Source organism: Ursus arctos, unplaced genomic scaffold (genome assembly GCF_023065955.2).
Source record: "Ursus arctos isolate Adak ecotype North America unplaced genomic scaffold, UrsArc2.0 scaffold_5, whole genome shotgun sequence".
NCBI classification, from domain to species: Eukaryota; Metazoa; Chordata; class Mammalia; order Carnivora; family Ursidae; genus Ursus; species Ursus arctos.
Window position 1 is genome coordinate 57,497,177 of NW_026623067.1, and position 15,841 is coordinate 57,513,017.

Sequence of the window (15,841 nt, forward strand, 5' to 3'; positions counted from 1 at the left end):
CTCAGTGGGGAGTGTGCTTCTCCCTCTTCCACTGCCTGCTTCTCTGCCAACTTGTGCTCGCTCTCTCTCTGTCAAATAAATAAAATCTAAAAAGAAAGAAAGAAAGAAAGAAAGAAAGAAAGAAAGAAAGAAAGAAAGAAAGAAAGAAAGAAAGAAGGAAGGAAGGAAGGAAGGAAGGAAGGAAGGAAGGAAGGAAGGAAGGAAGGAGAAAGAAAGAAAGAAAGAAAGAAAGAAAGAAAGAAAGAAAGAAAGAAAGGAAGGAAGGAAGGAAGGAAGGAAGGAAGGAAGGAAGGAAGGAAGGAAGAAAGAAAGAAAGAAAGAAAGAAAGAAAGAAAGAAAGAAAGAAAGAAAGAAAGAAAGAAAGAAAGAAAGAAAGAAGAGCCACCTTTCTTTACTCTCCACATCATGACAACTGTTGCTGTGACTGTCAGAGCCTGACACCTGTCTGCAGTCCTTCTCTTCCCCTCTTCCCCCCGCCCCAAGTCCGGTTCTACAGCTTCAGGTTGTCACAGCAACTTACAAATTTTGCTAATGACCCTGACCAAGCTATATCTAGATAGATGATAGATAGATTGATATATAGAAAAAGATATCTATCTTTTAAAATACTATAATAACTAGGAAAAAATGGAATAATAAACCCAAAACTACAATTTTAAAAAATTATCTATGGGAAAGAGAGGAAATAGACTAGAGACAGAGGCAAAAGTTACAGTACTCAAAATATATTTTATTTTGTATATTGGAATTTGAGGTCATATAAATATTTTATGTAATTATACAACAAAATTAAATTTAGGGGCACCTGCGTGGTTCAGTTGGTTAAGTGTCCGACTCTTGGTTTTAGCTCAGGTTATGATCTCAGGGTCCTGAGATTGAGCCCCGCATCAGCTCTGTGTGCCTAGCAGGGAGCCTGCTTGAGATTCTCCCTCTCCTTCTGCCCCTCCCCCGACTCTCGCAAGCATGTGTGCTCTCTCTTTTTCTCTCTCTCTAAAATAAATAAATTTTTTTTAAAAATTATATTTAAAAATTCCACAAAACAAAGATAAAAATTCAAAAAAGTAATTAAAAAGTATTTCAAGTGATTTCACAACAAATAATTTGATTGTACAATCCTCGTAGGGTAAAATGACCTATACAAACAACTGTAAAATTGTTTTCAGTAAATATATTGTTGGCATAGTGTTGATACTGTTATGGTGCTGGGTATGTTTGTGGGACAAAGCAAATGAGTAATGATGCTGGTGTCATTGGGAAGTAACCAACTGTGACATAGGAGAAAAGAGATGAAAGTGATATAAGATTGATAATGTTAAATAAGAATTCTGTAATTCTGAGTTTGAATTGGAAGTATCAGTATGAATTCATCATGTATTTTATCCTAAAAAATTCTTTTCCTAGCTCTGTCCACTGAAAAAGCCTAGAAACCTGATTGCAGTTCCAAAATAACATTTTTACATAAAAACACAGAGCCTTTTGGAGAAATGGCTGATTCCAGGTCTGGGGCAGAAAATGCACCAGATGAAGCTGGACTATCACCTTGTTCCACAAGCAAGGAAGCTATGAAAGAGTGATAGGGTCCCGTCAAGAGCACTCGGGGCCAACCTGAAGATGAACCCACTGGCCAAAGATGGGACCATTTGGGCATCAGTAAGGATGAAAACACAGCAAATAAGTTTGAATCCAGAAATCTATAATGATGCTTAAAAAACAAACAAACAAACAAAGAACCTCACTGATCACATTTGAAGGATGCTGGCTAAATGATTCATTTTTTGAAAACTGACAAATACAGGGAAAGAATCAAGCATACATTATGTCTATTTTATGCATATCATACCTCAGACTACAACAATCATCTTCTATAGGGAGAAGTTTCTCCTTATAGAAATAGTCCACGTAAAAAGCGAAGAATGATATAATTGAAATGTAACCATTTCATAAATCCTCGTGAAATATGGGTCTGAAAAAAGATTATTATTGGCTGCTAACGTCACACAAAAAAAGAAACATTACCGTGCCCAGATGGAAGTACCCAAGACCACTTATGAAATAGCCACACACCAAATAATCAGACATAAATCCAAGTCTCAAGGTTTAAATACCAAGTTGCAGGAATAGGAGGAACAGCAGAACATGTTAACACCTAGGGATGCAAGTAGCAAAATCCAGACCATGGGTAATTCTACGGGGCTGAAATACCCAATTTCTTCAACAAATCAATTGCAAAAGAAAAAAAGGGAAGAGGCGGGGCAATTATCCATTAAAAGAGACTTCAGAGGCATACCAGCTAGTAAGCAAGCAGTGTGGGGACCTTGTTGGGATGGAGATTCAAACAAATTCTAAAAAAAAAAAAAAAAGTTTGAGACAGAAAAATTGAAATAGCTATTTTGTAATGTTAAAAATTATTGCTAAATTTTTAGGTAAAGGAATGGTACCTAATCTTTTAAAGACACATATTGAAACATTTGCAGATAAAATGATATAATGTCTGGGGTTTGTTTCCAAAGAATCTAGGATTGAGGTAAGTGGGACTGCAGATAAAACTCAGTAGTGAATTTACTGAAGCTGAGTAGTGCGTACATAAGGAGATGTTCATTTTAGGATTCTCTCTACTTTCATACAGGTTTGAAATTCCCCATAACAAAAAAAAAAAAAAATGTAATGCCCCACTGTAAAAAGTACTACAACTTATTTCACACCTCAGGTGAATGAACCCTGTAGAATCTTCAAGAAATACTAGATATGGCATGTGTGCATATAAGTAAAGTCCTGTTTCTTCTTCAAGGTGGTCAGATATTTCAAGAAAAGGACACATTTAGGTCCACATAAACTCATTCAGCTCTACTTTTTATCCAAAAATGCACCTTTGGATAGATTTGGCTCCGAACACACCAAATTTTTGTGCATCATCACTTCCAGAAGACTATCAGTCATCTCTGATACCAACTCTGTCATTGGAACATCTTGGAAACAGTTGTGGGTCCCCTGGCACTACTAACATTTTTCCTGGGCATCTGTAACCCTGTCTCAGCCCCTCGATTTTAAACTTACGGGTACTAGCATCAGCTACCCAGCTCCATCACATTTGAGGCTACAGACATTCCTTACATAATCTTTTTTTTTAAACAGATTTTTATTTTTTAAAGATTTTATTTCTTTATTTGTCAGAGAGAAAGAGCATAAGCAGGGGGAACAGGAGGGAGAGCAGGCAGAGCAGGGCAGTGGAGAAGCAGGCTTCCTGCTGCCCCGTCCCAGGGTCCTGGGATCATGACCTAGCTGAAGGCAGACGCTCAATGACTGAGCCACGCAGGCATCCCCCTTACAAAATCTTATAAAGAAAATAAACATCCCTGGATTCTCTTCTCCAGTATTTTGCTCATTTTTTTCCAAGGCTGTAGGCACACAGAGCTATTCTGTTTACCTGACCAAGTCTGCTTGGCCGGTAGAGAGACCCAAATTGGCAGCAGTGATGAGGACAGGACAGAAGCAGTGGAACAGCCTCCGTGGTGGCAGCCAGGGGAGAAGGGGGGGGGGGGGCGCTCCGGGCGGCCACCGTGGGGACCCTGGGTGGGAGGCCGGCTTGCCCATCGGTCCCTGGAGCCTGGCTGTGGTGTCTGCACAAATACTCACTGTGGCCAGAGGACGGGCAGGAACTGTGGGAACCCAGGCAGTAAACTCTGTCAGTAAATTATTACAAAATAAAAGTTTACACACTGACACTGCAAGATAACATGTCAAGGAGTCCTTATAATCCTTTGAAGAGTTTAGAATCTCAGTTTTAAAAACTGCTTCAACATTGCAAAGCACATATCCACAGACTGAGAAACAGAAATGTAAAGATTCAGAAATAGAAAAGAAATTTAAGGACGTTTGACCGTAAAGCATACTGCGTTCATCCTCCCAATTATTAATGAGGAATAATAATGTTAAAATCCCCTTTTCCTTGTGGCTGAAGATGCATTGATAGAATGTATAAACCGGAGTTTTGAATTCTATGCAAATCATGAAGCCACATTTCATTTCTTGTACAACCTCCACAAGTTACAGGAAATGTCAGAGGAAACATTAAAATACCATTGCATAAATTTACATGTAAAATTAAATTTTAACTTACACAAAACAGATTTGTATGAAGAATGAAATAATTTTAGAAAAATTGTTCCATGAGAATTATCAGCTCTACATGTATTAAAATTTTTATTTCAAAATAATTAATCAGAAATGTATCTGAAATGTTGTCACAGCCTATAAAATACTCTTAACAGCTTCAATAATGATTGCCTCAGCAGAAAGATCCTTGTCAGAATTTAAAATGATCAAAATTTTTAGCAATCTTTCATGTTTCAAGAGCAACTAATGTCTCAACTGTGTCAACTAAAAATAAAATTGCTAAAAGTATGTTTTAATGATCTAGTACATAAATTTGCAGAAAAGCAAGCCACAATAGTGATTAATCAAGATATCACATTAATAAAGTATTATTTATTGTATTATATAAAATTATGGCACCAAAAATATTTTTACACTTTGTAAGTTATATTGCTACTCATAAATTACTATTACCTCTGTTGTATTTTATAAGGAAAATATTTTTATCTCTTTTTTGTTGTTATAAGCAAAATATTTTTAAAGGAAAAGCGTTATTTCTAATACTTTCAATGGCACTTTTTTCCTGCTTTTTCAACAAGAGCCCTGCATTTTCATTTTGCACTGGGCTCCTCAAATTATGAAGCCTGCCCTGTTCATAAAAAATGGGTGTTTTTATATGTTTCATCTGGGTAGGGGAGCAGCTATATTTCTAAATGTAATCATGGTCCTTAAGGCCGCTCCTAAGCACCGTTACATGGGAGAAGGGAAAGGTTATAACTGCTACAAATGTTCAACCAATTCTTGCAAGCCCAGTATGATAGAAGGTGCTACGGTGGCGGGGGGGGGGGGGGCTGAAAGATCAACAATTCCATTATATCTAGCAAAACTCAGGCTCCCAGGGGCACCTGAGGGGCTCAGTCAGTTAAGCATCTGCCTTCGGCTCAGCTCATGATCTCAGGGTCCTGGGATGGAGCCCCATATTGGGCTCCCTGCCCAGCGGGAAGCCTGCATCTCCTCCTCCCTCTGCCCCTCCCCCTGCTTGTCTTCTCTCTCTCTCTCTAATAAATAAAAATAAAAAATAAAAAAATAGAAAAATTAAAAACCTGAGGCTCCAAACTGTGATTGTGTTGAGGTCATAAGTGATATAGGAGCAGACTTGGAACTAAATCTCAAATCTCTTCAGTCTACCTGGTACAATTTGTACCACCGGTTCCTTCTGATAGTAACATTAAGGGTTCAGGAACTCAGAAAGCACTCTAGGTATTTCCAACAGAATAATATGAGTGGTGACCCCCAAGAAGGAAGGGGTGTTCAAAGGGGCTGAAGCAAGGAAGGACGGATGCAGTTACTTCCAGAGCCTCCCACAGAGGCAGAAAGGGGAGAGGTACTCCGCCTTCTCCCTTCCTCCCTCCCTGCCTTTCATCTTTCCCCACACGTTCCCATTAGCAGAACTGAGTCGGAAGCCAGCTGACAGAAGAGCCTGGAAAACTCAATCTGTAGGAGTCAGCCCCCTGTGGTAGTAAGCAGATACGGGCAAGGGTGAGAAGTGGGTTTGAAAACAAACGAGCAAATGACTGGTACTGTGAAGAAACCAGGGACAGCAACTTCTTCACGTCTGAATGCTACCTGAAAATCTGAGAAGTGCGGGTAGCCAACATCCCAGGCAGCTCTCAACTGATGACCCTAATGCCCGTGAAGCCCTTAGCGCAGTGCGCAATATATGGCAAATGGAGGTTAAAATCATCATCGTCATCGTCATCGTCATCATCATGACTGTCACTATTAGGACGATCCCATGGGAAGAAGTTTAAGAAATGATAAAAAAAGAAAGAAAGAAAAGAAAAGAAAAGAAAGAAAGAAAGAAAGAGAGGAAAGAAAGAAAGAAAGAAAGAAAGAAAGAAAGAAAGAAAGAAAGAAAGAAAGAAAGGAGGGAGGGAGGGAGGGAGGGAGGGAGGGAGGGAGGGAGGGAGGGAGGGAGGGAGGGAGGGAAGGAAGGAAGGAAGGAAGAAAAAGAAAGAATCAGGAAAGTTTGTCAAACGGTGATGAGACCGCAATTCAGTATGTGAACTTAGAAAGACAAAGCGGGGTTTCTTGATGACCATAGCGAGGGGGGAGCTCCGCTGGTCAGGCGCAGCTTCTCCACGCAGAGTGAACTGCTGACCGTATAAAAGGTCTTTGTTAGGGGAGAGCATGGAGTGCCAGGAATTGACAGACTCTCGGAGGTGTAAGTGGATTGACATCATCTGTGGCCCATGGTTACTCAGGTGAGACTGCTGTCGATTAGCCGGAGCTCAGAGGTGTGTTTACTGGAGTGAGTCTGGCCCTGATTGGCTAACGTGCGGGAGGGCTGAGGCAGGATTCTGGATCAATGGAACGGATTTAAGACTGTTCTTGTGGCTGCCTGTTGCCTTTGCTACAGCAAAAATCAAGCTTTTTCTGAGTTTACAGGAACCTCTATTTCCATTTTTTCCTTCTGGTTCTTATCCAGGAAATGCTGCAGGAGAGACCTTCAAAGATTGTACAGATCTTTACCACTGTCCATTTTCCTTGAAGGTAAGCTTTCTTCGATGGAGACTTTAACTTTCCATGTCTGTTGGCATGATTTTTTCTGGGTTTGTTTTTCGTTCGCTAGTTTCTGGGGGTTTTTGTCTTTGAATCATTTGTCGAATCATCTGTCAGGACAGTGGCTGCACAAAAGTGTTCAAGACTCTGGAAAATACTGTAACAACAGTGAGCTAAGTAAGTATAACTGGAAGGAACTAGAAGTCGTTTTAGAACCCTGATCCCAAACTTCCCCAACCTGATGATGAACACAAGTCTCAAAGATTCTCCGAGTCTGTTTTTGATAGCTACATTGCCTTTTCTTTTAGTTTAGGTATAGATTATCCCAATTCACTTGTAGTGTGTGGGCATAATACATAGTGTTAGCAATGGTTCAGAATCCAACCTGGTTGGCAAAAAATAAAAGTAAAAATAAAATCCAAGGCCATTCTATTATCTATAACTACTTGGTTTAAGGACCTGTAACTGATTTGCTGTGCTCCAGAGTTTAAGTTGTATTGTTTACAATGTCAGTCAAAGTAATGGAACAAATTTTTGATGAATGCCTCCTATAGTTTAACTCCTATGGGTAGGCTCATTATTCAAAAGAATTCTCTCCCCAAAAAGGTTTACACTTTTGTACTCTTTCAAAGGAGATCTAGTACATTTAGGATGTTGGGGAATTGTATTAGTTATCTATCATTCACAACAAATTCTCTCCCACACAGCAGGTTGAAAACAAGAATATTCAGTATCTCCCATTGTTTCTGAGGGGCAGGAATCTGGGAGCAGCTTATCCAGGTGGCTCTGGGTCAGTGTTTCTCTTGAGGTTGCAGTCAAGATGTCAGCTGAGGCTGCAGGTTTCTGAAGTCTTGAATGGGGTGCAGCATCTGCTCCCACGAAGGCTCACTCACATGGGTGTTGACTGGATGCTTCAGTTTCTCACTGGCTGTTGGCAGGATATCTCAGCTCCTCACCACTTGGGCCTCTTCATAGGGTTGCTCACAACGTGGCAGCTGACTTCCCCTAGACTGAATGTTATGCAAACAAGGCAGAAATCACAATGTCTTTTATAACCTAACCTTGGAAGTGACATGGCCTACTATTGCTGTATATTCTATTGGTCCCACAGATCTACTCTTATAAAATGTGGGAGGGGTGCTAATAAAAGGGCATCAAGAGGCAAGACTCAACTAGGGGCCATTTTGAAGACTACTAGTCATTCAACAGAATAATTCATCTTGGTCCTAGATTGGCATTGAAGAGCCTGATTCCTTTAGAGGAAAAGAGCAAAAAGCTGTACGTGAGATGATTCAATTTTGGTGGAGCTGCAAATATATTGTCTCTAAGTATTGTGTGACAAACCGTTATTGTTTGCATTTTGTAAGTTCCCTGGTGCAAGGACATTTTCCTTCATTGATGGATGGTATGCAAATAGTATCATTCTTGGTAAAGTTTTTGCCAGATCTTATTTTCAAGGATCCCATAACAAATCATTCCCAGTGCTTCTTTCAAGAATTCAAGAATTTAGGTTTTTCTGATTCCATCACAGAATTCTTTAACTTCGTCATGGATGTATTATTTTGTTGTTGTTGCTTATATGAGGTCCCTGTGTAAGGACTTTAGTCAGTCTGTTTATTGTGCATTTTGTGAAAATATTTCAATAGTATTTCTAAAGTATTTCTATCGTATCTACAGCATAAGGTACCTACTTCTATAGGATTTCTTTTTTTTTTTAAGATTTTTTATTTATTTATTTGACAGAGAGAGACAGCCAGCGAGAGAGGGAACACAAGCAAGGGGAGTGGGAGAGGAAGAAGCAGGCTTATAGCGGAGGAGCCTGATGTGGGGCTCAATCGCATAACGCTGGGATCACGCTCTGAGCCAAAGGCAGACGCTTAACGACTGCGCCACCCAGGCGCCCCTTCTATAGGATTTCTTTTACAGTGAGTCTCTTACTTTTATTACAGCAATTATTTTAGATATCTAGAAGGCATCTCATAATTAATGTATTTATTGCTTATTTGTTGTTTACTTTTAAAGAGTACCTGAGTAAGATTATAAAACCTCTTTTTAAAGCAATTTTAAAAAGTAAACTATTTTAAAAGAATACCAAGTAGTGGGACTCCTGGGGGGCTCAGCCTGTTAAGCATCTGCCTTCAGGTCAGGTCATGATCCCAGGTTCTGGGTTTGAGTCCTGCATGGGGCTCCCTGCTCAGTGGGAAGCCTGCTTCTCCCTTTCCCTCTGCTGCTCCCCCTGCTTGTGCTCTTTCTCTCTTTGTGTCAAATAAATAAATAAAATCTTTAAAATTAATAAAAGAAATTAAAGAATACCAAGTATTAATTTATATACTTATTATTTGATTTTAATTTGAAATGCCCTGGAAAAGACCACAGTTCAGTCACTGGCACAATTTGAACAATTGGTAAGGAATGGGATTTTATAAGCGAGAACGGTCTACGTATTGTGAAGGAAGCCTGGTCTTTTTCTTTGTGGTAAAAAACACATAACATATAATTTACCATCTTAACCATCTTTAAATGAATAGTTCAGTAGTCTTAAGTGTACTCACGTTGTTGTGAAACAGATCTTTAGAACTTTCTCATGTTGCAAATCTGAAAATCTATCCCATTAAACAATTCCCCTCTTCCCTTTCCCTGTAGCCTCTAGTAACCACCATTCTACTTTCTGTTTCTATGAATTTGACTACTTTAGATGTTATACAAGTGAAATCATATAGTATTTGTCTTTTTGTGACTGGCTTATTGCATTTAGAATAATGTCCTCAAAGCTCATCCAAGTTGTAGCATGTGATAGGATTTACTTCCTCTTTGGGGCTGAATAATATTCCGTTGTATGTACATACCACATTTGTTGTTGTTGTTGTTGTTGTTTTTTAAAGATTTTATTTATTTATTTGACAGAGATAGAGACAGCCAGCGAGAGAGGGAACACAAGCAGGGGGAGTGGGAGAGGAAGAAGCAGGCTAATAGCGGAAGAGCCCGATGTGGGGCTTGATCCCAGAACGCCGGGATCACGCCCTGAGCCGAAGGCAGACGCTTAACCACTGTGCCACCCAGGCGCCCCAACATACCACATTTTGTTTATTCATTCCTCCATCAGTGGACTCTTGGGTTGCTTCGACCTTTCAGCTCTTGTGAATAATGCTTCTGTGAACATGAGGATGCAAATATATCTTTGAGATCCCGTTTGTAATGCTTTTGGATATATACTCAGAAATGGGATTGGTGGGTCCTCTGGTAGTTCTATGTTTAATTTGCTGAGGAATCTCCATACTGTTTTCCTTAGCATTGTACCGTTCTGCAATCCCACCAACAATGCACAAGGATTTCGATTTTTCCACATTCCCACCAACACTTGTCTTTATATATATGATATATATATATATATATATATTATTTATATATATCATATATATATTTACTATCGTATATTATCACAATGGATGTGAGGTGGTATCACATTATGGTTTTGATTTGCATTTCTCTGTGATGATTGTAATTAGTGATGCTAGACATCTTTTCATATGCTTGTTGGCCATTGGCATATCATCTTTGGAGAAGTGTCTGAGTTCTTTGCCCATTTTTTGATCAGGATATTTGATTTTTTGTTTTTGAGTGGGAATTATTTCTATATTCTGGATATTAACTTCTTATCAGATATACAATTTGCAAGTATTTTCTCTCTGTTCTTTGGTGCATAGAAGTTTTTAAGTTTGATGTAGTTCATTTGTTTATTTTCTCTTTTGTTGCCTATGCTTTTTCTTCTGTCGTATCTAAGAAACTATTGCCAAATCCAACAACATTAGGATTCTCCCTGTTTTTTCTTCTAAGACTTTGAGAATTTTAGGTCTTACAATGAAATCGTTAATCCATTTTGTGTTAATTTTTGTATATAGTTTTAGGCTTCATTCTTTTGCATGTGGATTTTCAGTTTGCCCGTCACAGTTTGTTGAAGAGACTGTACTTGCCCTATTAAGTGGTTGTGGCACCCTTGCTGAGTATCATTTGACCACGTATTTATTTCTGGGGTCTCTATTCTAGTCCTTTGGCCTGTTGCTGGTCTTCTTTTTTAGACCCATCAACAAACAATATTGTCAGGACTCAGTAGTAGAGCAGCAAAGAATATTAAGTCGGCAGTTAGTGTTGGAGGGTCCAACTATTCTATTCTAAGCATGAAATTAATTATCCTCTATTGGATAAGGGTAATAGAGGTGCTGAAATGAGAGTATGCCACTGGTGGGTGATAATAGGAGGAAAAGAAAGCATCCATATTTTATAATTAGTTAACTGGCTAGCATAAAAATGCTCAGTGTTTTTCATTAGCAAAGGACTTACTATATATAATATGAGATTTAAAGGTGATCTCAGCAAAAGACCTGAAGATTTTTTTCAAAGTTTAATTAATTAATTAATTAATTAATTTGAGAGAGAGAGCACACGTGGTGGGTTGGGGACAAGCAAATGCTGCACTGAACACAAGCCCTATACAGGGCTCGATTTCACCAACCCAAGACCGTGACCTGAGCATTATCAAGAGCCAGACGCTTAACTGACTGAGCCACCCAGGCGCCCCTATCTGAAGATGTTTTAACTTATTTAGTTGAGACCCACAACTGTTTGAGGCAACTAAGCTAAACTTTGGCTACTGAATTAAGAGATCAGCTTTAATATGCAATAGGTCTTAACTGTGTGCCCTGTAGGTGAGTTGAGACCTTTGGAGCATGGCCTAACTTTCTCATATTTGTACCAAAAAAAGGAAGAGTTTATATACTCCAGGAATACTTTTAAGGCCTGTGTCCTAATTACTCTGCCTTTGTTCATGGAATGTTTTGCCCATCGGAATTCTGTACCATAGTAATTCCTTGAGTGATTTTTCAAATCATGCATAGTATAGATACATTATTAACCACATCAGCTCTAATTTTTGTTGTGTGTGAGAAGTTCTCTGAGGTTTAAAAAGGTATCTTTTTGCAGTACATTTTATATAGACAGTTCCATTTGCAAAGTAAATCCCCAGCCATTAAATTCGTAGGAATTGTTTCACAGAGGTGAAAGGAATGTCCTGATAATGATTCTAAAGTGTCAGTTACAGGTGGGGACCTGGGAAATGACTCAGGAGTTTTGGAAATATTCATTATTTTAGTGCTTCCAGGAAACAAAGGCAAAAAAACCTTCCGCAATGTACTGTATACCCTCAAATTTATCTTCTTTTACCATCTGGCACAACCAGTCATTTTAATTTGGAGGTAACATTTCTGTCTTCTTTCTTATTGAAAGTCTTTCTCGGTTTTTAAATAAATTTAAAATTTTGCTCTGACGGATCTGATGTTCTACAGGAAAGAGAATAATGATAGATGATTGACTTCCATAGCAACGATAAAACTGCTTTAGTCCTTCTGAAAGTGTAGGAGAAAAGGGAAGTGTTGCGGCTTCATGTCACCCCTGGAGCAGCATCAATGGACACATGTGGTAATTGTCCTTCTGTTTCTTAGCCAGTTTGGAACATCGATTCTTTCAGTAATTGTTGTCTTTACAGCATCTACAGGTATCCTTAACCACAGGCTCCCAATTTTTAGAGGACATCCTTAATTATGTTCCTTAACTTGGCTCGACAAGAATTCTAATTCAACCTCCCGGTCTAGAAATTTTACAATATAATTGTTCTTTCCTGAAGAAATTCTGAAAAAAAGAGTAGCTCGTTTAGAAGGTCAAGTAAAGCTGACTAAAACAAAAACAAAAGCAAAACTGCAAAATGAACAGTTTTCAAAAGATTAAAAAGTCTTTGAGAGAAACCGTCGGAGTTAGAGGTTTTTGTTTTTGTTTTTGTTTTGAGGCCTTAGCATATCAGTTAAAGAAACTAATTACTGATTATTTGGTATTTTGGCTCCTATTATTTTTAGAGTTTCTCTTAATGAGAAAAGTGCAAAAGTTAGAATTGTAGCACTTCTTAAAGGAAATAGCCTCCTTCCAGGAAGAGGATGAGACTTTGGCAAAGGTAAACCCATAACCCACAAGAAAGACAAGGCTTTGGGACAGTGCTTTTGGACTTTTGAAGGGTTCTGGGTTCCCTAAGCAGGCAGAGACTGGAAAGGGGCTGTACAGTCAATAACCTGGTAACCCCATGCTTGAGTATGGACAAAACAAAGTGAGCTTCTTCCAGAAATTAACAAGAAAGAAACCTCATGAAGGTTTTGTGGGGGACCCTAGACAATGTTTGACAAACTCTTTTGTCACACGTTGACTGCTGATCTAACAGACCTCTAATCATGAGTCCTCAACACTGACCTGACTTGAGCTGGAAACTTATCAGGCTTACGTTTCAATCTGTTCCCTTATACATTCAAAAGAAATAAAGCAAGCCAGGACAAAACAAAAACACATGAAACAAGACTTTGTCCCTATAGCTGAGCAGCAGCCAAAACAAGGCACTCAGCAGCAGAAGACCCAGGTTAATGGCAAAAACATTTCTCAAACAGCATACCTCCAAAACAAAGGTCCAATGATCTTGTACAAAGATGTATGTCTAATCATTTGCCAAACGGTGTACCTCTACACGAAGAGGTCTAATTGCTGTGCGCAAGGATCTAGGCCTAACAAAGACCCCTTTGGTTACAAATCCTAGACTAACGAAGTGAGTTGAGCAATAAGAACTCAATGAAGCTAGTAGAGATCAGATCGTTACTGAGACTGACTGACTTGAAAACATATCTGAAGAGTAAACAGAACTTTGGCACAAGATGCAGCTGAGTGCACCGGGAATGCTGGGACCCAGGGTTCCCTGGAATGCCACCCAATGAGAGTCTTCAAAACAATCTTGTTGGAACCTCCAAAAATGAGCAATGAGACCATTGCTCAACACCCAAAATAAAAAGGTATAGCTAACTTATTGCTTGTTAGGGTAAGAGATGCCGGTCAGACACAGTCTCTTCAAGCAGAACAAACTGCCAGTCTTAGGTAAGGTTTAGGGGAAGCATGAGGTTCAGGAATTGGGGGACTCTCAGAGGCGTAAGTGAGCTGACATCATCTGTGGAAGCCTGGCTACACAGGAGAGACTGTTGCTGGTTAGGTACCACGCAGAGGCGTGCTGTTGGAGTGAGTCTGTCCCTCACTGGCTGAGTGTCAAGAGTGAGAGACTGGCAGAGTGGTTGGCTTCTGCAAGTGTGTTTACCAAGGTGAGTTGTTGTTTCACTGAACAGGTTTAAAAGCAGTATGGTGGTCACTTGTTACAGGACTTCAGAATAATCAGTCTTTTCCGACATTTGTAACTTTTTTACTCCTAAGTTCAAAAATAAGATTTAAAAAAAGGAAGAAAAAGTAAGAGAAATACTGGAAGCTACTCATGATATCAAAAATGGTACAGTTTACCACTGGGGAACAGGTGCCATTCTTTAAGTTAGATAGTAAAGTCTTTGGTATGAGTGATATTTCTGTGCGTATGGTTGTACTTTATATGGTTGACCAGTAAAAGAAGGAAAAAGGGGATGATTCTGGAAAAAGGATTGTGATTTCAGTCAGTACATATTTATGTAATTTCAAATTCATTCATTCCCTACTGTCATCAATGCTTATTGTACACAATATTCTTCTTTATGAAATATATTTGTAAAACATACATGTAAATTTGTTGAGAGGGTGTTCTGTATTCTGCTTCTATATTCCCTTACTTGTTTTTTCTTGTTTATTTCTGTCATTACAGTAAGATTCTCTTCAGAGAACTTCATAATTTCACCTGTTTTTCATATTCAATATTATTATCTTCAGCCACTTCTAGTTTTAATTTATGATACTCTCTTCATTTCCAAGGCAACCCGTTGTAATGTTATTTGCAATCAGAGAGAACTTCATCATAGACCTAAACATTAGAAAAAGAAACTTTAAATTTATTTTTGGAAAAGAAGAGGAAGAAAAGACAGTATCAGTATGATTAACAGCTTAATATCTGGTTTTAAACAGATCTGAGTTGAAATCCTGTTTCTTCCATTTATGAATTGTGTGACCTGGGGCAAGTTACTCAACTGTGGCAAGCTTTGTGTTCTCATCTGTAAAATGGTGTTAATAAATCACACCTACTTTATATGGCTATTGAGAGGATTAAAAGCAGTAAATTTTGTAGGGAGCTTAGCCTAGTTCCTGGTAAATAGCAGACATCTAACAAATGGGATGTATTATTTTAGTAATTAATAGGAAAACACATGAAGAACCATGCTAAAATAGATAATTTATGTGTTTTTCTTCTCTTGTTTCAATGTTGTTACTGTGAAAATAAAAATTACTTGTAGTATTTTGAAATTCTTTTCTTAACATTTACAACACAAAACCCTACTTAGATCTTCACAGCCCTTTAAGGTAAGAAATATGTTGATAACTATGTTAATATATTGATAGTAAGAAAGAGCTTTACTTGGGTAAGGTAACAAGGGTGAGAATATGAGGCCAAAGAAATGTATGAGTTCATTAAATGTAGCTAAATTGTCCGGGGAAGATGGTGATTTATAGTCCTAAACAACTTTCACTCCAGCCACACTCAGCCCATCCAGTAACATACTGTGTGGAACCATGGGCTGCTGCAGGACGAAATAAGAGTGCCCAGTTAGAACAGGGCCTCCTGGTCCTTCCGAATGGCTCAAAGATATAGCGACAGAGAGAAGGCTTGCAAAAGGCCAAGTAATGTTTTTGTGACATCGGTGGCTCATTCCACTGCCTTCTAGGAAAGTTCTAACCAACTCTGGTTGAATAATTATCCGTTGAATGAATGTTTAACCATTTCCCTTGTGGAACGTGTAGTTTCCCCCCAATTTTTTTATTTTATTAATGTTGATGCCACAAGCGTCTTTGTAGATAGAACTTTTTTTCTTCCTTTGAAGCATCATGATGCAGTGGTTATGAGTCCAAACCCAGGAGCTTCAAATCTCAGCTCTGCCATTAGACAACCAAGGGATCTTAAGCAATTTGGGCATCCCTCAGTCTCCTCATCTGTAAAATGGGGAGTAATAAAAGTACTTACTTCATATGGCTACTGTGAAGACTAAATAAGTTAATTTACATGAAGCACTTAGAAACGTCCTTGGCACAAAATAACAGTCTAGGTGGTAATTACAATTAATGCTGAAATTTTGTCTTACGATGAATCTTTGGTTGTAAAGGCATTTATGTTTTTATGCTCTCAATATTTAATGCTAAGTCA